Here is a 25,227-nt window from a genome sequence, read left to right as displayed (position 1 = left end):
GGTGTAGTGTTTTTTTTCTGACTGACCGTTGCATGTTTCTGAGTATTTTCTGTGTTCTTTTTATATACTTTAAGTGAACGAGTTTGGTTTGTGCAGATTTAGCTGTGTATTTGGATTAATTCTGCTCCTGTGCTGCTCTTATGACTGTATTCACCTTTGGATTCAGCCAGTTCTTTAATCCAATCTGTTTTCTGTGTTACAGTGCCTTGCGAAAGTATTCGGCCCCTTTGAATTTTTCAACCTTTTCCCACATTTTAGGCTTCAAACATAAAGATAAAAATTTAAATTTTATGGTGAAGAATCAACAAGTGGAACACAATTGTGAAGTTGAACGAAATGTATTGCTTATTTTAAACTTTTATTAAAAATAATAAACTGAAAATTGGGGCGTGCAATATTATTCATCCTCTTTAAGTTAATACTTTGTAGCGCCACCTTTTGCTGCAATTATAGCAGCAAGTCGCTTGGGGTATGTGCATCAGTTTTGCACATCGAGAGACTGAAATTCTTGCCCATTCTTCCTTTGTAAACAGCTGGAGCTGAGTGAGGTTGGATGGAGAGCATTTGTGAATAGCAGTTTTCAGTTCTATCCACAGATTCTCGATTGGATTCAGGTCTGGACTGTGACTTGGCCATTCTAATACCTGGATACGTTTATTTGTGAACCATTCCATTGTAGATTTTGCTTTATGTTTGGGATCATTGTCTTGTTGAAAGACAAATCTCCGTCCCAGTCTCAGGTCTTTTGCAGACTCCAACAGGTTTTCTTCAAGAATGGTCCTGTATTTGGCTCCATCCATCTTCCCATCTAACCATCTTCTCTGTCCTTGCTGAAGAAAAGCAGGCCCAAACCATGATGCCGCCACCACCATGTTTGACAGTGGGGATGGTGTGTTCAGGGTGATAAGCTGTGTTGCATTTATGCCAAACATGTCGTTTGCCATTGTGCCCAAAAGTTCGATTTTGGTTTCATCTGACCAGAGCACCTTCTTCCACATGTTTGGTCTGTCTCCCAGGTGGCTTTTGGCAAACTTTAAATTACACATTTTATGGATATCTTTGAGAAATGCCTTTCTTCTTGCCACTCTTCCATAAAGGCCAGATTTGTACAGTGTACAACTGATTGTTGTCCTATGGACAGACTCTCCCACCTCAGCTGTAGATCTCTGCAGTTCATCCAGAGTGATCATGGGACTCTTGGCTGCATCTCTGATCAGTCTTCTACTTGTTTGAGATGAAAGTTTGGATGGACGGACGGGTCTTGGTAGAATTGCAGTGGTATGATACTCCTATTTCAATACAATCGTTTGCACAGTGCTTCTTGGGATGTTTAAAGTTGTGGAAATATTTTTGTAATCAAATCTGGCTTTAAACTTCTCCACAACAGTATCACAGACCTGCCTGTTGTGTTCCTTGATCTTTATGATGCTATCACAGAGCAGGTGCATTTATACGAAGACTTCATTACACACAGGTGGATTATATTTATCATCATCAGTCATTTAGGACAATATTAGATCATTCAGAGATCCTCAATGAACTTCTGGAGTGAGTTTGCTGCACTGAAAGTAAAGGGGACGAATAATATTGCACGCCGCACTTTTCAGTTTATTATTTTTTCAAAAATTTCGTTCGACTTCACAATTGTGTCCCACTTGTTGTTGTTGTTTCTTCACCATAACATTACATTTTTATCTTTATGTTTGAAGCCTGAAATGTGGGAAAAGGTTGAAAAATTCAAGGGCCCAAATACTTTCGCAAGGCACTGTATGTCATTTGCATTATGCTGTTGGATCCCCAATATTACCAAAAAAAAGGTAAGGCTGTCAGGAAGATTTTACCTTTGTTCTAAAACATTGCAGTTTTCTCTCCTAAAGAGAAGTAGTCAAAAAATATCTTTTTGCTTAAATTTGCATATTTTCAAGTTTGTTAGTATGATGCTGCCACCACCATGTTTCACTGTTGGAATTGTATTGGGCAGGTGATGAGCAGTGCCTGGTTTTCTCCACACATACCGCTTAGAATTATCACCAAAAAGTTCTATCTTCATCTCACTAGACCAGAGAATCTTCTTTCTCATAGTCTGGGAGACTTTCATGTGTGTTTTTTTTTTTTGTTTGTTTGTTTTACAAACTCTATGCAGGTTTTCATATGTCTTGCACTGAGGAGAGGCTTCAGTCAGGCCACTCTGCCATGAAAGCCCAACTGGTAGAGGGCTGCAGGGATAGTTGAGTTGGTGCAACTTTCTCCCATCTCCCTACAGCATTTCTGGAGCTCAGCCATGGTGATCATGGGGTTCTGCTTTACCCCTATCACCAAGGCTCTTCTCCCACAATTGCTAAGTTTGGCTGGATGGGTAGATCTAAAAAGCGTTCTGGCGGTCCTAAATTTCTTCCATTTAAGGATTATGGAGGCAACTGTGCTCTTAGGAACCTTGAGTACTGAAGAAATTCTTTTGTAACCTTGGCCAGATCTGTGCCTTGCCACAAGTCTGTCTGAGTTCTTTGGGCAGTTGCTTTGACCTCATGATTCTCATTTGGTCTGACATGCACAGTGAGCTGTGAGGTCTTATATAGACAGGTGTGCACCTTTCCAAATCAAGTCCTATCAGTTTAATTAAACACAGCTGATCTCCAATAAGAGTAGAACCATCTCAAGGAGGATCACAAGGAAATGGACAGCATAGAACTTAAATATGAGTGTCTCAGCAAAGGTTCTGAATACTTATGACCATGAGATATTTCAGTTTTTCTTGTTTAAAAAAAATTGCAAAAATTTCTACATTTCTGAGGGCGGTTTGTCAAAATGGGGTGCAGAGTGTACATTAATAAGAAAAAAAATGAACTTTTTTGAATTTATTAAATGGCTGCAATGAAAGAGTGAAAATTGAAAGGGGCCTGAATACTTTCCGTACCCACTGTATATCAACATCCATGTTTTGTTCTCTGTGAGATAAGACCTCACCAGAAGAGTCTGGTATTGTCTCTATCATAGAAAACACAGTAGCACTTGCCATTTTTTTTTCTTTTATGGTGCTGAAGTTTTATACAATTCATTTTTTTTATTAACCATCATCAAGAGTGATGTTTTTAGTGTTAAATCAAAATGCAAAAACCTATTTTTATGCCAGCTTACCGACGTTCTGCCGAGCTTGTGGAATCCTCTCAGTCCTTGTTAGCAGTCCGCAAAGGAAACAGGGCGGGAGCTAGCCACACACTTTAAAGTACAAAAAGGAGCAATATCCAGCGGAAAGATCCAAGGCAATTTCTTGTCTTTAAACAAAAACTCTATTTTTATTTTATAAATTCATTAAAAATATTCCACAAGTAGGGCATAAAGTTGTGAACAGAGGGGTAGTAATCCCACCGGACTACGCGTTTCGGCGTATAACTACACCATCCTCAAAGTCAACAAACGCATAAAAAAAAACCTTGTATTTTTTTCTGCCAAGAGACATGTTTGATGCAGAAATGTCTGCAGAAAATAATTAACGTCAGTAAATATCCTAACACAGCCCACCCGTATCCCCCCCGGTCACCTACAAAGATATCCAGTTTTTGTGGTTCTTCGACATTATATGTAATTCAGTTCTGGACATTGAGCTTGTAAGAATGTGCGCAGCTCTTAAAGGTATAATATTCTTAATATTCTTGACCTGTCACTGTTCTAAATTGAACTGAGCAACTAATTTAATAACTTCCCGGTGATGTTGTATTTTGTGGTCCGGTTTCTGGGTTATTTAGGTTTGTATATTGTGGAGTGATGGCCTCATTAAAACAGTTAGCACATTATTGGTAATTGCAGTTGCTCGCTTTGAAACAACGTCTACAGATTTTGATTGTCGACCGCTCCAGATAAAGAGACTCGTCCTGTCCATTTATAGGTCATTCTTCTAAAAACAAAAGGCAATAGATTGTTTACTCCATGTACATGTATTCATATGCAAAGTCCTAATGCTTGAAGGAAGCACAAAGCCTTGTCTGAAGGCGAGAGGAGGAGACGGCAGGAACAAAGCGTGCGTGGCATGAAATAGAAATGCTTTCTAGAACATTGCAGACACCGATGCTTTAAAAGCATTTTGTAACCTATAAAGAATCTTACATTGTTGGACCAAATCTTTTAAATTAGTTTATATTAAAATTTGCTTTTAGAGTCTTTAATACCCATGATAGCAGCAAAGTGTAAAACGGTTCCCTCTTTTATGACTGTGTGATTATACCATAATGGATGTTGTGAGCAATTTCCTATTAATCGCATATATTCTAAAATAATTTCTCTTAAACTGCATTTGGGTCTTATTATGGATCTGTTGTATGGTGCTTATATTGGAACTACTGCTTTAATGTTATATGTTGACACACAGACATTATTTTCTAACTATTTTGTATTAATTGTGGCATAATTACGTTGTGAAGAATGAAAGCTATGCACTGACATGACCATGAAGCATGATCCCCCTAGGCTACGAACACACATCCAGCTTTTTTGCCGTTTGTCGGATCCGGCGGGCTCCTGTACAGTCTATACAGTACAGTGGGTGCGCTGCAACTTCCTAGTCAAATGCTCCAGTCACATGACAGCACGTGACTGGAGCTTGTCGCGCAGCCGCTGTACTGTATAGACTGTACGGGAGCTCGCCGGATCCGAATGTAAGGGGTAGTCGGACCCCTGGTAGTGAAGGAGCGTTTTTTCCCCCCTGAAGACGCCACAGTAGTATGGTGGCAAATTGTAAATGTCGATGGTAAAATGTTACCTGTCATAAACTGTTTCCCCACTAGGTGCCAGTGTAGAGCAGTGGTTCCCCTGGTAACAGTGGCAGGGAAGGAAGGGGCAGGGCAGCCTAGGTGGGGAAGGAAGGGTTCTGAATGCAGAGTCCAGTGTGCAGTGAGATGTGAGAGGCGAGCAAGCTCGGTCTGAGGTGACGGGGCAGAGTGTGGGAGTGAGATGAGGCAGTCAGCCTGAGTGAGTACTCTTGGCTAGAAAGCAGAGGAAACCCATGAGAAACGGTGGAAGAGTTGGGACTAGTCCGGAGCCGGTGGTGTGTACTAGAGTGGAGTGCAGCTATCAGGGGGATAACAAGTGGCCCCTGCAGGCGAAGGTTAGTGCCCTGACAAAGAAGTGGAGAGGTGAGAACTTATCCAGAGCCGGTAGTGTGTGCTGGATCTGCCCTACAGTAAATCCGGGTTAGAGCACAGCTACTAGGGGGTTAACGTATGTCCCCTGCAGGCAAAGGAAAGTGCCCGTAGAGAAAAGGAAACCGTTTTTGTAGAAAAGGACCTGTAACTTGTAACGTACTAAAGTAAACCTGCTGCAAACAAAAAGATGGAAGCTTTGTTTAATAAATCGGTGTTTGGTTTATCCGCTGCCTGCAATTGTCTCTTTCCTGAAAGTGAAGAAGGAGCTGGAGAGCACAGAAAGAACGCTGTTATGAATGGGCCCCATGCATCCACACTCTGCCCCAACAACACACCTGTTTTGCAAGTAACGGCCGGGCCGGGGTTCAGCCTGCGGCCCACAAGGCGAGGGGACCCGACTACACCCCCTGAGGCGCCCCCTGCCCCCGTTACACGACAAACGGCAGAAAAGCCGGATGTGTGTTCGTAGCTTAAACAGGTTGGCCACTGTGCCACATGCCAGTTTGTTATTGATGGGTTGCACCCCAATTCTAAGTACTGGGCTCTTGAATGTCCCATTGAATGGAGTGGCTACATGGACACTAATTGGTTCTGTTGCCTCAGATAGATGCAGTGGTTTCTTGGTCTGATACACTGGGTTCGCGGTGCCTGATAGTCTCTTATCACTGCAGCACTTCTGATCATGTGAGACCGCAAGGATAGACTGAAGCTCACACCCAGGAGATGTAGTCAAAGTAAAGAGAATTGATTGTGCCCCACCGCTGTGCAACTCTGCAAAGTGTGCTGTGATATTTGCCCAAAACCCCATAGTAGTTAGACTGTTTGTTTTTGGAGAGAGTTTTAAGGGTCTAAAGAGTGAATGTAGCTGTTCCTATTACTCTGCAACCACCAAGCACTGTGCCTCCTAATAGTATAACTGTCAAGCTCTGTGCCTCGGAGGTTTACCCACCAAGCCTATATCATGTACTGATGTATCTTAATGGCCATAATTGTGCCTTATTTGTGACATGTAACTGTTGAATTGTAGTTAAAAAGGTAATTTTTGCCAGCTCACGTTCCAAGATTTAAAGATCTAAAATGATTCATGCCACATGATGGTCTCGGTGTCTGAATACTTTGAGAGACTAGTCCTGCCTCACACTGAGCAAAGTTGTCTAGTATATGGCCAGCGTCCGAGAAACACATTCTTTTTTTTCTCATCCGAGAAAATGGAATCAATGATGATCACAGAATCCTTTCCATAGTGAAGGAAAACCCCCTTCACAACCTCCACCAAAAAAGTTACCATAAAGAGAAGACTTCATGAGAGCAAATACAGAGGGTTCACCACAAGGTGCAAACCATTAATCAGACTTAAAAATAGAAAGGCCAGATTAGACTTTGTCAAAAAGTATCTAAAGAATCCAGCCCAGCTCTGGAAAAGCATTATATGGACAGATGAAACTAAGATCAACCTGTACGAGAATGATGGGAAGCAGAAAGTATCCAGAAGGCTTGGAATGGCTCATGATCCAAAGCACACCACATCCATTGTAAAACCGGATTGAGGCAGCGAGATGGCCAACATGCATGACTTCCAATGGCACTGGGTCACTAGTGGTTATTGCTGATGTGACGGAAGACAGGAGCTTCCTAATTAATTGTACAGGGTGATACTTTCTGCGCAGATTCAACTAAATGCAGCAAGGTTGATTTGGACGGCACTTCACAGTACAGATGGACAATGACCCAAAAAATTCTGCATAAGCGACCCAGGAGTTTGTTTGTTTGTTTTTTTTGTTTTTCAGGCAAAGAAGTGGAATATCTTCAATGGCTGAGTCCATTACCAGATCTCAAACCCATTGAGTTGCATTTCACATACTTAACACAAAACTTAAAGCAGAAAGACCCACAAACCAGCAGTAACTGAAGTCAGCTGCAGTATAGGCCAAAGCATTGCAAAGGCGGAAACCCAGCATTTAGTGACATCCATGGCATCTAGACTTCAGACTTCAGGCAGTCATTGCCTGCAAAAGATTCTCTATAAAGATTTAAAAATCAACATTTTATTTATGGTAACGTAAATTTGTCCAATTACTTTTGAGCCCCTGACATGAGGAGGCTTTGTAGAAAAATAGTTGCAATTTCTAAACATTTCATAGGCTATTTTTCTTCAACCCCTTTTATTTAAACCTAAAAGTCTACACTTCAATTGCATCTCAGTTGTTTCATTTTAAACCAAAAATAGTGGCGCGTAGAGGCCAAATCACAAAGATTTAGTCACTGTCCAAATATTTCTGGACCTACAGTGCTGGCCAAAAGTATTGGCACCCCTGCAATTCTGTCAGATAATACTCAGTTTCTTCTTGAAAATGATTGCAATCACAAATTCTTTGGTATTATTATCTTCATTTATTTTGCGTGCAATGAAAAAACACAAGAGAATGAAACAAAAATCAAATCATTGATCATTTCACACAAAACTCCAAAAATGGGCCAGACAAAAGTATTGGCACCCTTAGCCTAATACTTGGTTGCACAACCTTTAGCAAACAGCTTCCGGTAACCATCAGTGAGTTTCTTACAATGCTCTGCTGGAATTTTAGACCATTCTTCTTTGGCAAACTGCTCCAGGTCCCTGAGATTTGAAGGGGGCCTTCTCCAAGCTGCCATTTTGAGATCTCTCCACAGGTGTTCTATGGGATTCAGGTCTGGACTCATTGCTGGCCACTTTAGTAGTCTCCAGTGCTTTCTCTCAAACCATTTTCTAGTGCTTTTTGAAGTGTGTTTTGGGTCATTGTCCTGCTGGAAGACCCATGACCTCTGAGGGAGACCCAGCTTTCTCACACTGGGCCCTACATTATGCTGCAAAATTTGTTGGTAGTCTTCAGACTTCATAATGCCATACACACGGTCAAGCAGTCCAGTGCCAGAGGCAGCAAAGCAACCCCAAAACATCAGGGAACCTCCGCCATGTTTGACTGTAGGGACCGTGTTCTTTTTTTTGAATGCCTCTTCTTTTTTTTTTTTTTTTTCTTTTTCCTGTAAACTCTATGTTGATGGCTTTTCCCAAAAAGCTCTACTTTTGTCTCATCTGACCAGAGAATATTCTTCCAAAACGTTTTAGGCTTTCTCAGGTAAGTTTTGGCAAACTCCAGCCTGGCTTTTTTATGTCTCTGGGTAAGAAGTGGGGTCTTCCTGGGTATCCTACCATACAGTCCCTTTTCGTTCAGATGCCGACGGATAGTACGGGTTGACACTGTTGTACCCTCGGACTGCAGGGCAGCTTTAACTTGTTTGGATGTTAGTCTAGGTTCTTTATCCACCATCCGCACAATTTGGTGTTGAGATCTCTCGTCAATTTTTTTTTTCCTTCCACATCTAGGGAGGTTAGCCACAGTGCCATGGGCTTTAAACTTCTTGATGTCACTGCGCACCGTAGACACAGGAACTTTCAAGTCTTTGGAGATGGACTTGTAGCCTTGAGATTGCTCATGCTTCCTCACAATTTTGATTCTCAAGTCCTCAGACAGTTCTTTGGTCTTTTCTTTTCTCCATGCTCAATATAGTACACACAAGGACACAGGACAGAGGTTGAGTCAACTTTAATCCATGTAAACTGGCTGCAAGTGTGATTTTAGTTATTGCCAACACCTGTTAGGTGCCACAGGTAAGTTACAGGTGCTGTCAATTACACAAATTAGAGAAGCATCACATGATTTTTCAAACCATCCCTATACCTGACTTTTTTTTTTTTTTTTTTTTTTTATTGAAACAAATTAAATGAAGATAATAATACCAAAGAATTTTTGATTGCAATAATTTTCAAGAAGAAACTGAGTATTATCTGACAGAATTGCAGGGGTGCCAATACTTTTGGCCAACACTATAACTGTATCTTGTCACTGTGCAACCCTTGGTCCTAGAGTTGGGTTTAGGATCAAAGAACAACGCTCCAGTTCTGAGCCACTTACATGACTTGTAGTTATCAGAAACTTAATGACATGAAGACAGTAGAGCCAGATTATTTTTTTTTCTTATCTAATATTTCTCATGGGAAAGTAACTTATTTTTTTGTCAAGTTAGTGGACAGCTATACATCACTGGTCTTTGTCTTGATTCTCCTCGCGTAAATGAATCAATAATTGATTCTATTCTATTTATGCGTGTGGTACTGCCATTCAGACTCCTGGAGATTGTGTCTATATTATGATCAATTATCTTCCTAATACCAGTAAGAGTAATGTCTAATGTTTCTTAACGATCTTTCCTAGAACTGCCTGGCATTACATCCCACATATAACCCATGTCTGACAGAACTGTAACTGGCTGTCGCTTGTGTAGCCACAGAAATTGTTTATGTGTGAAAAGCTGGTTGGGAGTGGATGGATAGTGGTGTATTGCATTAGTGATGAGCTATGGTAGGTATATTCAGCACTTCCATTGAGTAAGATCCAAAGTATTAAAATATCACGTATTACATAAAAAAGACAGATTGTAGACCCACTCTACTCATTTTGAGCTTTATCATGACAAAGAGCTCAAAAGCTCGAAACGCGAAGACAAGTTCTACATCTGTTGTTTTGTTTGTTTTTTTCCTTTTTAATTCTAATTTTTAACCTTCTTTAATAAACATGATATTTTAACACTTTGGATCTTGCTCATCACGAGTGCTGGATATACCGATCTCCTCTCTTATATGGAAACCTAATCCAGGAATTCGGACTAGAGCTCCATGCACCGCTTTTCTTTATGGCTTTATTGGAGTTCGTGAACTTCACCCCATTTTTGCAATGTATTGCAGTACTGCTTATTAGGCTATGTTCACACACTGCATCTTTTCTTAACCATAAAATGCAGCTTTGTGGGCCCAAAAAAAACCGCATGCGTTTTTACCACATCTTACCCAATGCATTTTTTAAGTCAAATCTCTTCACTGGAAGGACTCTAAAATGCTGGCAAAAAATGCAAAAAGAATTGAAATGCTGCATCTTGAATGCATCTTCAAAAATGCAGCCAAGATGCAGCCAAAAAAGATGCCCAGTGTGGACAGCAAAATAGAAATCTCATAGACTTTGCTAGGGGAAGGAAATGTGTGCATTTAGGTGCATCTTTGTGACCTAAAAAAATGCATCAAAAACGCAAAAGATGCAGTGTGTGAACATAGCCTTATGAAGATTTGGGATTATCTTAAACCTCTACTTTTCCATCATTAAAGGGAACCAAGGTATATAAGGTAAAGCCAATGCTGTACTGGCACTATCAGGCTGCTTATCTACATACCATTAGTGGTCAGCTCGGGCTCGGATGTTTAGGCTTTCAAATCCAAGAAAGTAAAGTTTAAAAATTCGTCAGCTTTTTGATTGACAGTTACATCGGAGCAGATAATAACCGGGTGGGAATTCATCTCGATTCCCACCCCGCCGATTAAGAATCTCTGGCTTAATAGCAGCTGGCAAAACGAAGCTAGTATTAACCCCCTATTACCAGGGCTGTTGAAAGAGTTGGATACAGCGCCAGAAGATGGCGCTCCTATGAAAGCGCCATTTTCTGCGGCGGCTGCGGACTGCAATTTGCAGTGGGGGGGTCCAGAAAGCTAGGGCCATCCTGCGCTGTGGATTCTAGTCCCCAGCTGTGTAGTTATATCTGGCTAAATAAAAAAAATTGGGCGAATCCCACGTCTTTAGTTTTTGTTTTTTGTTGTTTGTTTTTTTTTTTTAAATTATTTCATGAAATAATTAAAAAGGAGCTGCCCTATATTTTTGGTTCCCAGCCAGGTACAAATAGGCAGCTGAGGGTTGGAGGCAGCCCGTACCTGCTTGCTGTACCTGGCTAGCATAGAAAAATATGGCGAAGCACACGTAATATTTATTTTATTTTCTTTAATTCATTTAAAAAAATGTGTGGGTTCCCGCTGCATTTTCTATTGCTAGCTAAGGGTAACCCAAGCAGCTACTGTCTGCTAACCCCCGCTGCTTGGTGTTACCTTCACTGGTAATGGGAAACTTTTTTTTTTAAGTTTTTTTTTTGCCCCAAATCTAAAAAAAAGGACGTGGGCTTCGCCATATTTTTGTATATTAGACAGGTACAGCAGACAGGTACAGGCTGCCCCCAGCTGCCTATTTGTACCTACAAGACAAAACAATCACTGATCTCGGGGAGACCAGCCAGAGAAAACACTGCAGGCAGCCAACAAGGGCACTCAAGACAGTGAAATCCTAGGTGCATTGCCCCCTGGGAAATATGCAAATCAAAAAAGTCAGTGGAGCCTCTGTTAGGAGTCTCAACACAGAAACTAGCCAGATATCCCTCCGGGAAGGACCTAGCCAAGGAGTTGCTTTTTTTAGGAAATCACCATAACCACCATATTAAGTGGCCCTTTTAGTAAATATCCAACTCTTTGACAAGTTTAAAGATATTACAAGGGAATTACCAAGGCCAGATATCCATCCACAGACAGCTGTTTCGGAGTATTGTCCCTCATCAGTGTGGAGTAGGATTCTGGCCAGGTAGGAGCAATGCCTAGTAGACAATGCCAACAAGACAAAACAATCACTGATCTCGGGGATCCCGGAGAGATATCTGGCTAGTTTCTGTGTTAACTCCTAACAGAGGCTCCACAAACATTTTTGATTTGCCTATTTGTACCTGGCTGGGAACCCAAAATATAGGGAACCCCCTTTTTTTTTATTTTATTATTTCATGAATTTAATTAAATAATTAAAAAGACGACGTGGGCTTTGCCCAATTTTCGTATCCAGCCAGGTACAACTAGGCAGCTGGGGACTGGAATCCACAGTGTAGGGTGGCCCAAGCTTTCTGGGGTACCCCCACTGCAAATTGCAGTCCACAGCTGCCTCAGAAAATGGCGCTTTCATAGAAGCACCATTTTCTGGCGCTGTGTGCAACTCTTCCAGCGGCCCTGGTAATAAGTGGTTAATACCATCTTTGTTTTACCAGCTGATATAAAGCACATGATTCTTACTGTCAGACCAAACTTGACGTGGCCATTAAGAATCTCCAATAAAAGGTTAAAAAAGACACCACACAGAGAAAAACTACTTTATTTGAAATAAATACACAGACACACTTAGGGACTCCCATGTTTATTACTCCCTCTCACCCTCCCATGATCCTGGTCTTCTGTCTTCTTCAACCTGGCTTGGGGCGTAATGGTGTCCTCTGATCAGCTGTTCTCCTCCGCTGTTGTGACCGCGCGCGCTCCCACGGTCATGAGAGCAGAAGATGTGAGTGCGCATGCGCTGCCCTCTCAGTCGGAAGAATAAAACAGCAGGGGGGTAATGCAGGCTTCAGAAAGATGGTGTCGGAGATGAGCGCTATGCGCAGGCTCCGACTCAGACGCCATCTTACTGAATAGAAAAAAATTACCATAGAGCCAGAGAGCGGGAGGAACAGGTGGCGGGGAAGGTGGGGGGGAAGGTGGGCTGGAATCCGTATGAATACCCACCCGTTTATTATCTGCTGCGGTGAAACTGTCAGTTACAAAGCTGACGAATTTTTAAACTTCACTTTCTTGGATTTGAAAGCTTACACATCTGAGCTGACCACTAATGGTATGTAGATAATCAGCCTGATAGTGCCAGTATAGCACTGGCTTTACCTTATATACAAAAATTCTGGTGATTGGTTCCCTTTAATTATTGGGTATATGTTTGGTTGAGCTGAAATGTGCAGTAGAAATGTCATAGGGTTCAGCAATGAAAATCACATCACAGACCCTTGTCCCTGGTAAAAGGATGTAAACCTATTTCTCTGCTTTCCCGGCTATGATATGGAGTGGGGCACAGTATGACCCTTGTGCCCTTCTCTAGCGAAGGTGGTGAACGCTGTGAGGTGCACAATCCCATCTGACAAGCTGGGTGACGCTGATCCAAGCCTGGCCTCCTCTCCGCATCAAACCTGGCCTCCTCTCCTCAGCTGTAGCACCTATGTCCTTTTCACTTGACCAGTTCCTTTGCTGCATACTGGAGATGACAGTGCACAATGGCTTTTTTTTCTCGTGCATTGAGGTTTCTATTGATTTCCAGCACATTTCCATCTGACGTGATGCATCATGGGACAAATGACCTGAGTTTCTGTAGGACTTCAGCTTGTAAGGAAATTTCTAGTCCCATACATAATCAGACATATGTCTATCGCAGGGTCATATAACAATATACACTTGGAATCTGTAAGGCTTGTGGTTCTACAAGATATGATTCTTTACACATAAGCTCATCTTCTTTTGCTCTACTGGCAAAATAAAATCTTGGTCTGGCATTATTTTTTCTGTTTTGGGATATGGTCTTCACTTCTCACAAATCCAGTAGTATACTAATTTGTCTTTCTTAATTATTGCCAGGTCACTTACTGTTTTGCTTACTTTTCCAGACCGTTTACCTTGCAATGACATCCGTCCATTGGAAGCTAGTAGTAGTCTGCTCGCATCACATCTTACAGACCAGTATCCTAGCTCAGGGGTCTATGTGCAGTCTTTTCTGTATCTTGGTACCCTTCCCCCTTTAGCGAGACACTCCATAATGCTGCTGTCACTACCAACATTCTTCTGACAATGACATCAGTTGTGATTATTGTGGTTAACTTCATTAACGAAAATTATTCAGCAAAGTTCCATTAATCCAACATTAGTGAGACCTGACAAACTCCTGTTTTTATTTTTGTTTATATTTTTCTGGATCATGAAATGACAATTATTCCTGTGTTTTTTAATTTTCATTATGACTTATTTGGCCGTGGTGCTGCAGGAGGCTTGAACACTCCGCCACGGTGTCACAGCAATGGAGAACAGTGTGATCCGCTATCTTAAGAGACCCTTCTAAGAAATCCAGGTTGTCCCATAGGTGTCTTGCCTATTTGAGTTCCCACCGTTTCCCCCCCAAAAAATAAAAAAATTGTGCTAACGCTTTCCATCCTGTGTTTTTTTTTTTTTTTTTTTTTTTGTTTTTTTATCGCAAGTCACTGGTGACAAGTCCTCAAAGTGTGATGAAGGACTAATTTCTAATTCTATTGGGAATCCAATGTGATAACGTCATGTGGTTGGTTTTACTGTTAAAGCCAAACAAACTCCTTCAGATAATACCTAGCCCCAGGGCCGGATTATAGGCGGGGCAGGCGGGGCTCCAGCCCAGGGGCCCCCACCAAAAGAGCTTCTAAGGGGGCCCCCACCATACTTGGCACTAAGCACCTGTTTTTTTTCTTCACACCCTCTCCCCCTCCGTAAAGACAGTCTAATAAATCAGCTGTGTTTTCGGGAGGGGGGGGGCCGCGGGGTGTTGGAGCACCGCTATTTGCATCTGCGTCTTTAAGACGCAAAAACAAACTGCCGGAACAGGACACTGATTGACCCTGGAAGTACCAGCGGCCTCTTGCACTTCCGGGGTCAGAGGTGTGCTAATGCTCCCTGCTATGTGCTGCGGCCGTACCCAGCGAGGGGGGGGCAGCTGCCCCCCCCCCCAGAAGCAGGGGCACGGTGTGGTGGGCCGCTGGATCCGCTGTCCCCGCTGCGCTCCTCTACATTGTGTACATGCTAGGCACACTAGCAGGAGCAGGAGGCAGCTAGCTGCCTAGCTGCAGCCAATAACTCCTTATTACCCCGATTTGCCAACGCACCAGGGCAAATCGGGAAGAGCCGGGTACAGTCCCAGAACTGTCGCATCTAATGTATGCGGCAATTCTGGGCGGCTGCTGGCTGATATTGTTAGGCTGGGGGGCTCCCCATAACGTGGAGCTCCCCATCCTGAGAATACCAGCCTTCAGCCGTATGGCTTTATCTGGCTGGTTTTAAAATTGGGGGGGACCGCACGCCGTTTTTTTTAATTATTTAATTATTTATTTCACTACACAGTATAGACCCGCCCACCGGCTGCTGTGATTGGGTGCAGTGTGACACCTGTCACTCAGCGTGGGGGCGTGTCTCACTGTAACCAATCATAGGCGCCGGTGGGCGGGGAAAGCAGGGAATACGAGATTGTTTAATGGGCGGCCGGCTTTTTCAAAACAGTAAAAGCCGCCGGAGCAGTGTGAATGCCGTGCAGCGCCGGGGATCGGGGATCGGTGAGTATGAGAGAGGGCTGCTAACTTCAGTCACTTAGGAGATTAGCGGTCACCGGTGAGCCCTTCACAGGTGACCGCTAATCAGGACGCGACACAGACAGAGCCGCAGCATGACCATGAAGTCGGGTGAAGTTCACCCGAGTTCATTCTGACAGTGCGGCTCTGTCTGTGTCTGCTGTCATCTGCCATTCAGCTCTGCTACATGGCTGTCTGTGTCTGCTGTCAGCGGCCATGTAGCATAGCTGAATGGCAGATGACATAGTAAAAACGCATCCCTACACATTACACACGCTTGGCAAGTCAATAAATAAAAAAAAAAAAGGGTGCCCAATGCATACGTCACAGAACACATGATCTAAAGGATCGCACACAAAATTGATCAATTTAACATAGACTACTAACGCACATGTGACAGCAAATGAACGACCTACGTGTGATCTCATAAGATCCCGTATGCAACCTGGGCGTGTCACATCGCAAATGCGATTGTACAACTAATTGCAACGTGTAAAGCAGGCTTTAGAATGGATCCAGCAGAGATTCTTTCCCAAAATGATTTCAGCAGTTTTTTAACATTGGAGTCTATGGAGAATGGATCCGTTAACGGATCGCTATTTACCTTCCAATTGAAACAGATCCTGTAAGAAAAAAACAGATCCATTACAAATGAAAGTAAAACAGATGACTAAATAGCAGTCCGTTAACGGACCAATTCTCCATGGACTCCTATGTTAAAAAAATGAAAAAGAAAAAAACAAAACTGTTATTTAATAACAGACAAAACAATTGTTTCTGCACAACTTTTTTCCCAACAGGTCTCTGTAGGATCAATTCTAACAAATGAGTACTATATATGTGAACTTAGGCGCCTTTCACACACCAGTTTTTTTGCCGTCAGTCACAATACATCAAATTTTGAAAAAAAATGGATCCGGCGACTAATGCCGGTGGATCCGGGTTTTTTTCTCATAGTTTTGTATTAGTGACGGTTTACGACGGATGGGCTCACGTTTCATCCATTATTAGACTGATCCGTCGAAAAATGTTTGTCCATCAGATGGAGAAGACAGCCAAAGTAACTAACTTTTAAGTTAGTAAGAAACTTTTTGTGTACGTCGAAAAAACTGACAGCGACGGATCCATCGCCATCCGTCGTTTGGTATCATGGAAGCCTATGGGCGCAGGATCCGTCGTAATCCGTCAAATGATAGAATCTGGCATCGGATTCTGTACTGTTTTTTTGTTTGTTTTTTTTTAACTGAGCGTGCTCCAATTTATTATTTAGCCCCCAGCTAGTTGGATCCGTCGAAAAACTGATCCGTCGCATCTTTTTCGCCACAGTCTCGATGGATTCGTCGAGAAATCTGATTTGTGACTGACGGCAAAAAACTGATGTGTGAAAGGGGCCTTAGCCTAAAGGCCACTTTACACACTGCGATATCGGTACCGATATCGCTAGTTTGGGTATTCGCCCCCATCTGTTGTGCGACACGGGCAAATTGCTGCCCGTGGCGCAGAACATCGCCCAGAGCAGTCACACATACTTACCTTCCCTGCAACGTCGCTGTGACCGGCGAACCGCCTCCTTTCTAAGGGGGCGGTCCGTGCGGCGTCACAGCGACGTCACAGCAGCGTCACTGAACCGCCGCCCAATAGCAGCGGAGGGGCGGAGATGAGCGGGACGTAACATCCTGCCCACCTCCTTCCTTCCGCATTGCAGCCGGGAGGCAGGTAAGGAGAGCTTCCTCGTTCCTGCGGCGTCACACGGAGCGATGTGTGCTGCCGCAGGAACGAGGAACAACTTCGTTACTGCTGCAGTAACGATAATCGAGAATGGACCCCCATGTCACCGATGAGCGATTTTGCACGTTTTTGCGACAATGCAAAATCGCTCATAGGTGTCACACGCAACGGCATCGCTAATGCGGCCGGATGTGCGTCACCAATTCCGTGACCCCAACGACTTAGCATTAGCGATGTCGTAGTGTGTAAAGCCCCCTTTAGTCATGTGCATGGAGACCTGATATGTTAATGAGAATCAACCTAAATGAGGTGGAAGCTGAAGTTGATTGGAATGGAAGTACAACCCTACCTTCACTACTTTCAGAGGCAGCAAAAGAAACTTGTTCTGCACAACTTGATAACTTAGTATATGTTTTGCTATTGTGACTGGTACGACCTTCCAGCACAAACCCTAAGATTATCTAGAGCAGTGTTCTCCAGTCCTCAAAAGCCACCTGTCTTGGGTGACAGTCATTGGTTTCTGGCAGTAGAAGGTCACAGCGTTTGGCTGTGCAAAACGCTCCCTGACTGTTAGTATTCATTGTACTAGGTAGCTTTCCTACTGGATTTTCATCTATTCCCCTTTAGGACCCAGCGGTGCCCTCAGTCTGTCCAGCTGATGATTATCAGTATTCCCCTTCTGTTTTAATAGGCCCATCGTCCCTGGACTTGTGTTGGTAATATTATTCAGTTCATTCATCTCTGGTTGCAAGTAGGTAGCTTGTACTCATCTGTAGTATCGTTACTCTAACTTTGCTGAACTTCTACCTGAGTCATCTGTGGATAAGTAGTTCATGCACTTTCCCTTCGTAACCTCCTTATGTTGTCTATAGTGTTTAGTGGGCTTGACTAAGAGCTCATCACATCCATTCCCTATCTAGGGCCCAGTAGTAGTGATACCTATGGTCAGGTATCCGGCTCGTCCATAGGTGCAGAACCTATCTAGGGTGGTGAGGAACCCCAGGGGCCAGTGGTAGGTTTGGTCAGGGGTCACCATCTTCCTCTTCCCTAGACACAGGGTTTCTCTTCCCTTTTGCCATTCACTTGGTACTTCCCCGTACCTAGCATGACAGCACCACTCCACCCTACACTAAATGTAACTCTTGTCACGTCAAAAGCATTTCAGAGACTCTTTAGATTAGGGTTCCCCAGCTCCAGTCTTTATGACACCACCATCAGTGCATGTTTTCAGGATTTCCTTAGTATTGCACTGGTAATGAAATTATCACCTGTGCCATACTAATGAAATTCTGAAAACATGCACTGTTGGTGGGTCTTGAAGACTGGAGAGGGGAACCTTCATCTAGAGAGTCTTTGAAGTGCTTTTGAAGTGCCAAGAGTTACATAGTGTAGTGAGGAGTTTGGGGTACTTGAATGCCCTTCACTTCTGCCATTTTTACCAGTTGTCTCAGCACAAGCTTGACTTTATCAGGTTATTTATAGAGCAATCGTTCACAATTCCAATCCTCAAGGGCCATCGGCAGTGCGCGTATCAGGATTTCCTTAGCATTGCACACATGAAGGAATTGTTACCTGCGCAGGTGATTAAATATCACTGTGCAATGCTGGGGAAACCCTGAAGACACGCACTGCCGGTGACTCTTGAGGACGGAGTCGTGCACATCTGCTATAGGGTCTGTGTTCTCGACTGTTTCCTCTGTCGATTCTGGGACATTTGGATCATAAACCAATAAATCAATTCTATCGATAGCTACTTTTATCTGGTCGGTGCCAATAAGTGTAGGATCTCCTGCTGCACACGGAGTTAATGAATTATGCATACGTAGGTTAAAGTGACAAATGCTTTTCATGATTAAGCAGGAAGAGAAGAAGAAGGAAAAAAAAGAAAAGCTGCGTGGCAACAGAGTTTATAACCCGGAGAGCACATCAGTGGATGCGTGTGTCTGAGCGGGATATCACGCAGGAATCTTTGTATTATCTAAAAAGGTTTTCACTTATTAAAATTTAATTTGCTCCCAGGCTTTGCTTCAGTCGTACGGTCCTAGCAAACGGCTATAATTAGATTATGAGGCTTCTGAGCGCTGGTGACAGTAGCAGAGCCCCAGTGAGCATGTGCTAATTTCCTCCATGGATCTCGCCCCCATTGGCTGCTCATGTTGCTGCTTACCTCCTTCCATAGGTTTTCTCTGTAATCTTTGTGTGCTGCATTAGAAGCACAGAGGTATTGTGTCCTCGCAGTAAGTGGGAAAGGAGCTCGGAGCCCCGGATAAAGGGACCCACCAGCCAGAGACATCCCTCTCCCTTGGAGGATCATACTTGACTGCAAGAAGAGGTCAAACAAAAGGGTACATCAGCCCTCTCTATCCGCTCTCTACTATACAGCCATGCATGAAATGAATGGTCGTGATCATGTAATGTGTTTAATGTGCTGTGCTCTCCTATTAATGTGATTTATACTGTGTGCCGGCAGGATCCTCACCGTGAGGCTGTGTCCAGCTCGTTTCTTCCTTTTTTCTCTATTCGTACAAGGTTTCTCGTTCTTTAAAAGTAAATCCTGTTTTCCGTTCTCGTGAACTGATGTTGGATGCACAAACACGACATCCTACAGACCGTGGCATTGAATTCCGTGAAGTCGGAGAATAGGTTTTACTTAGTGCGTATAGACTTGAATGCGCTCCAAACTTTACGATCTAGTCCTGATCTCCTCCAGTTTGGCCTGTTGTTGTCTGCTTTGAGTCATGCTGGTGGATATAGTGCGATGGGTCATCTCCTCCTATAGATTGTGTGTTTAGTACACTGGGCGAACGCAAGGTAGCCATAGACCTGATGACCGTTCATAAAGGGTCTTTATTACTGATCATTTCATTAGAATAAACACATCAGATTGCATTAATTAAAAAAAAAAACATGGTTAGAAGAAAAGTTCAGGGATTTATTACAGATCGTTAATCAAAATTGTAAAAAAAAACCCCAAAACATACGCATTCTTCCCAACATTTAACATGCCCCAAATTGTGATGATATGTTCTTAAGCTCTGCTCCTAAAAGAATAGCTACTTATGGTCTATAGAGAAAGATTGGACTTTTTAACATATAGACCTGGTATTTCTAGTCTGACTTTACCTTCCTCTTGAGGCTCAGTGACTATTCTACAAATCCAGACTAAAGTTTTATTGAATAGATCAGGTATTGATTGGTTTCATACAGGTTACTTAAAAAAAACTTGTGACCAGCCTAACACAAGCTTCCAAGGTTTGCTTCTGTCCGTAAGTAGTGGCTTCTTACACTATTAGTATATGTAATTAATGATTTGGGATATTCTTACCATTAGTTGTCTTAGAATATATTATTTTATTTTTTGTAGATTTGGTTGAAGGTCTTTTCCTGTGTCGTATAATGAAGGCAGACCTTCTGAATCTCTTTGCACAGTCACTAGGTCACACAACTGGCTCGCTGCCACAACGTGTCGGGAGTGTTGGTTGGTTGTCTCTAGATAAAAATGAGATGAATGACGGTGTTCTCCATGTGTGACGTGAGGCGTGTGATATGCTGCACATGCTTTAGGCCTCCTAGACTGCTCTTTGTGTGAGTTATCAGACTCCTATATAGTCATTATTACTGTATTCTTATATTTACTCGTTTATGAAGTTCTGATATCCGGCAACTTCCCACTGCGAGGATACATAGCAAAGGTGGAGCACCGCAAGTAACTGGATGTGTCAGTCTCCACAACGGTTCCCAAGCATAGAGTCTGAAGATGACTACATAGATAAGTATTTAAGTGGTCAATGTACAACCAGAAAGCTTGATCTTATTTGATAATGTGCTAAATGGAAATCTGCAAATCACTTTGTTTTTCCACTGCTTGTTGTCACAGATAATCCACATGTAGAAGCAGAGACTGAGACGGATTATAGGAAGGGTAGGAGGGAAGCGGTTATCCTATGCGTACAGGCACAAGACAGGCTTTCAGTGCAGGGCATTGGCCAATGGCAGGAGTAATGCATGCTGGGAAAGGAAGTTTCAGTACCTATAGTGCTGGCAGAAAGCTGATTAAGAGAAACCTGCCCAAGTGGGTAGCTGGTTGCAGAGCATGAGAATCAGGACCATTCCTGGACATATTCGACAAGTATATGCCCAAAAAGCAATTTTCCCTTATTGTTTTGGATGGGGCTATAAGCCTCATTTTTGTTTTCAATTCTGGTTTGTGTGAAATAACAGTTTAACTGTTAAAAGAGGAAAACGTGAAGGCATTCTAACATACCGTATCTAAGAGCCCAGGACGCTGGGTAGAACATAAAAAACACTTTATACTACTCGCCTAGAAGGTCGCTCCGCTGCACAACGGTCGGATGGGTGGCGCCGTTCTCCAGAACTGGTGCCACCTCTTTCGGCCATCTTGGTCTTCCTTCTTCTGAAGCCGCGGTGCATGACGCATCCACGTCATACACACGCGCCGGCATTGAGGTCCTGCGCAGGTGCTCTTTGATCTGCCCTGCTCAGGTAATGTAGTGCGCCTGCGCAGGACCTCCAATGCCAGCGCGTGTGTATGACGTAGACGTGTCATTCACCGAGGCTTCAGATGAAGGAAGACCAAGATGGCCGAAAGGGGAGGCGACGGTCCCAGACAATGGCTCGGCCCATCAGACCGTTGTGCACCGGAGCGACCTTCTAGGTGAGTATTATAAAGTGTTTTTTATGTTATACCCAGTGGCCTGGGCTCTTATATACAGCATGTTAGAATGCTGTATATATAAGAGCCGAGTGGTGGTGACCGCAGCTTATAGGGCAAAAAACTGGTGACCGGTTCCCTTTAAACAAATGTCAGCAGGTTTTTGTTATGTAATCTGAGAGCAGTAGAATGTAGGGGCTGAGCACACAATACTAGAAATCTCGCTTTCTGTTCTGCATCAGGGGCAGGCACACCATTGGTTCAACCTTTGCAGTTGCACAGGTGCCCAAGAGGTAGCGGGGCCCACTTTTACCTCCAGACACGTTATTGGACATCAAAGAGCTGATATTCTTTTTATCCACAGGGGCTTCATCTGTCTGTGCCACCCCTGGTTTGCATGCTGTCATTTTGATACAATCACGGTTTTCTCTGCTGCAAATCTAGCAGTACTCAGAATACTGACCTCTGTATAACCCTGCCCACACCACTTATTGGCAACTTTCTGTGTACACTGTATATTGACAAAAAGCTGCTAATCAGTCGTGGGCATGGGGTGAGACAGAGCAATTGACTTGGAGGCACCAGACACCTAGTCCTCCAGTGATAATCTTCTGCTCATAAAACAATATTATTGAAACAACAATACACAGCCTAATAAGTGACACATTAGTGGAATCCAGTTCTCTACCCCAATAGCATACTGCCCTAGCAAAAACCTGCTGACAGATTCCCTTTTAAGGTTATATTTACACATACCTTTATCATATCCTTTGCTCTTGCTTCTATTATGGACAGCACTCTGACCCATAGGTTCATTGATCCACATGCACATCCATTTTAAAAATGGATGCCACATAATATAATATGGATGACACGTGAAAGAAAAGGGGTCTGTTTTCTATGGATGTGAAAATAGAGACGGCATTGAGAATGTAGCCTAAAGATCAGTATATAGTAAGTAATGGAACAACGTGACCTTTCATGTTATTATATCTATATATCAGCCACACATTGTGTGTAGAGATGAACGTTCACATTATCCTCTTCTAGGAACTGTCATTACCACACACTCTGCTTTTAGGATCACTTGACACCCCAAGAATGGTACTTCTACATTATGTGATAGGCTTAAGTAGTCTGCAATTGGATATTATATGGTGGAATTACGTAAGTGTCTTCTCAAATGTATCTCCTCGTCAACTTGTGCCATATTTGCTGTATGTAAATGTGACGCCATGGCCTATCAGGTGGTTAAAGTGTATTGTGCAATCTGCCCTTCTGCACAGTATCCACCTCCTCCTTGGTTACGGGTCCCTAACCATTGGTGTTGCCAAGAACAAGCTATCTACGAGCAATGATTGTACACTTGGTCTAAAATCAGAAAAAAGAGATTTGACGTAAGGATGTAAACAGGACCCCTGCATTGCTCACATATGGTGGGACCACGACCTCCATGTATGAGCTCATTATCTCCACTCATGCAGGCGGGGAGAGTATAAATGGAACCAAAAGGAAAATGAAATGGGCAAATGCTTGTTATGATATAAAAGCTTGTCATCTCTAGGAACGTGATGTAAAGAGTCGGTCCCAGGCAGCGTGCATTCATTAACTAAATAAGCAGTAGAGCCAAGTTAAGAATGTGAAAAAGGTGGAAGAACTTGTGACAAAAAGTTTAGAATGTCCACTTTTGCCTCATATTGGCTGCAAGGTGCCATTTTTAGCAACCTGTAGTGAGGTGGATCTCGGATCTAAATGTAACAGCCTTTATCTGAGAGAACGATATATGGCTGCTTTCACACATTGAAACTGTGTTTCCCTCTCTCGGTTGGACTGTTGCCTTCTGTCGGGACTTGGCTGCTGGGAAACCCAGGAGGTTCCGTTCGCTAACGGATTTGGCAAATTCACGGCGACTCCTAGCCTTGCCGGGGTCCGTACGCCCCTGCCGGGTGGTGCTGGCTTCTCTTTGCGTAGCGGTCCGGTACCGCCGGGCCAGAAGGCAACCGTCCAACCGAGAGAGGGAAACACAGTCACCGCCAAGGCTAAAGTTCCCAGGGCCAGAGCCTGCGGGCAAAAGGGGCTCCTCCGGCAGCCAACCAAGCTGGGGAGCGGGTTACCGGTGGGAACCCATTGGAACCGTTAAACAACACAGGTGCAGGGAAAGGCAGTCACCATCAACCTGCCGGGAGAATCAAAACCGCAGCCGTCTGTGGGACCCGTCCATCCAGCCGTGTGTTTTACCGAGAACTGTGTCCTCATCATTGGCTGAGTGAGTACCACCGTGCCGTGCGGCACAGTGCTGCCCCCGCGACCCTGCACCTCACCAGGCCCCGTAACCCGCCTGCCATCCATCCCTACCCCATCACCGGGCCCCGGGACAACCAACCCCCTACCCACGGAGGGGAGAACTAACATCAAAGCTGCTCCCTGTCACCGCTCCCGGGATCCCCGTCCAGAGCAGCGGTGGTGTCACAACTTCACCACAACCGTGGGTGGCGTCACGGACAATATCAAATCCCCACAATCAAAACCAATTTTCACTCACGGGCGAGGAACGCCCCTCGAGTCCCCGGGATCCGGCCCACCGCTCGAGCCACCACCGAGCAGCAGCCGGAACCGAGCAGTGGGAGAGCGCAGCGTCCCCTCCTCCGCCCGCGACACTTGCATGCACTGCTCTTTTGCGGTCTAGCCACAGATTTTCAATGATGTTCAGATCAGGGGACTGTGAGGGCCATTGTAAAACCTTCAGCTTGTACCTTTTGACATAGGCTAATGTGGATTTTGAATTGTGTTTAGGATCCTTATCCATTTGTAGATGTCATCTTCTTTTCAACTTCAGCTTTTTTACAGATGGTGTTATGTTTGCTTGAAGAATTTGTTAAACTTTAATTCAATCCATTCTTCCCTCTACCCGTGAAATGTTCCTAGTGCCATTGGATAGAACACAACCCAAAGCATGATTAATCCACCCACATGCTTAATGGTTGGCGAGATGTTCTTGTCATGACATTCTGTCTTTTTTTTGCCACTCTAGCAATCCTACGAGCAGCTCTCACAGAAATTTTGCTTGGTTTTCCAGACCTTATCCTGACCTCCACTGTTTCTGTAAGTGCCATTTCTGAATTACTTTTCGAACTTAGGAAAAGGCAACTTGAAAACGCTTTGCTATTTTCTTCTAGCTTTCTTCTGCTTTGTGGGCCTTCACCATTTTGATTTTCAGAGTGCTAGGCAGCTGCTTTGAAAAACCCATGGCTGTTTTATTTGCACAAGGTTAGAGGAAGCTGGGTTTTTATAAAGCTGTGAAATTTGCATCACCTGTCCTTTCCTAACTATGATAATGAACAAGCCACAAACCTAACAGGCTAATTAAGGTCTGAAATGATAGTCAAAGTTATCTGAGCAGACAAATCTCCAAGGGTGTTCAAACTTTTGCATTGGCCCATTTTCATTTTTGTAGTTTTTGAAATGTTAAAGATGAAAATTATTTTTTTGTTCTTGCCTAAAATATAAAGGAAATGTGTCATCTTTAACTTTGCCTTTTTAAAGATCATTTCATTTTCAACTTGATTAACTGTTCACAATAACAGTAATTTTGACCAGTGGTGCTCAAACTTCTGCATAGCACTG

At 43.5% G+C, this 25,227-nt stretch overlaps 1 protein-coding gene across 2 annotated transcripts in view; it reads left to right on the top strand.

Moving 5' to 3' along the window:
* FAM110B (family with sequence similarity 110 member B) overlaps positions 1 to 25,227 on the top strand; it is a 199,616-nt gene that overhangs the window by 87,043 nt on the left and 87,346 nt on the right. Inside the window, exon 1 of one of the 2 annotated variants that reach the window (XM_075316338.1) lies at positions 19,118 to 19,276. The exons of the other annotated variant lie outside the window; for it this stretch is intronic. The gene's annotated coding sequence lies outside the window, so the exon portion shown is untranslated. Of the gene's footprint in view, positions 1 to 19,117; positions 19,277 to 25,227 lie in introns of those variants that run through there. 2 annotated transcript variants of the gene reach the window in all.

The sequence above is a fragment of the Anomaloglossus baeobatrachus genome, chromosome 6 (genome assembly GCF_048569485.1).
Source record: "Anomaloglossus baeobatrachus isolate aAnoBae1 chromosome 6, aAnoBae1.hap1, whole genome shotgun sequence".
NCBI classification, from domain to species: domain Eukaryota; kingdom Metazoa; phylum Chordata; class Amphibia; order Anura; family Aromobatidae; genus Anomaloglossus; species Anomaloglossus baeobatrachus.
Note: the sequence above shows the minus strand (reverse complement) of the source record. Positions and strands in the feature narration are given on the sequence as shown.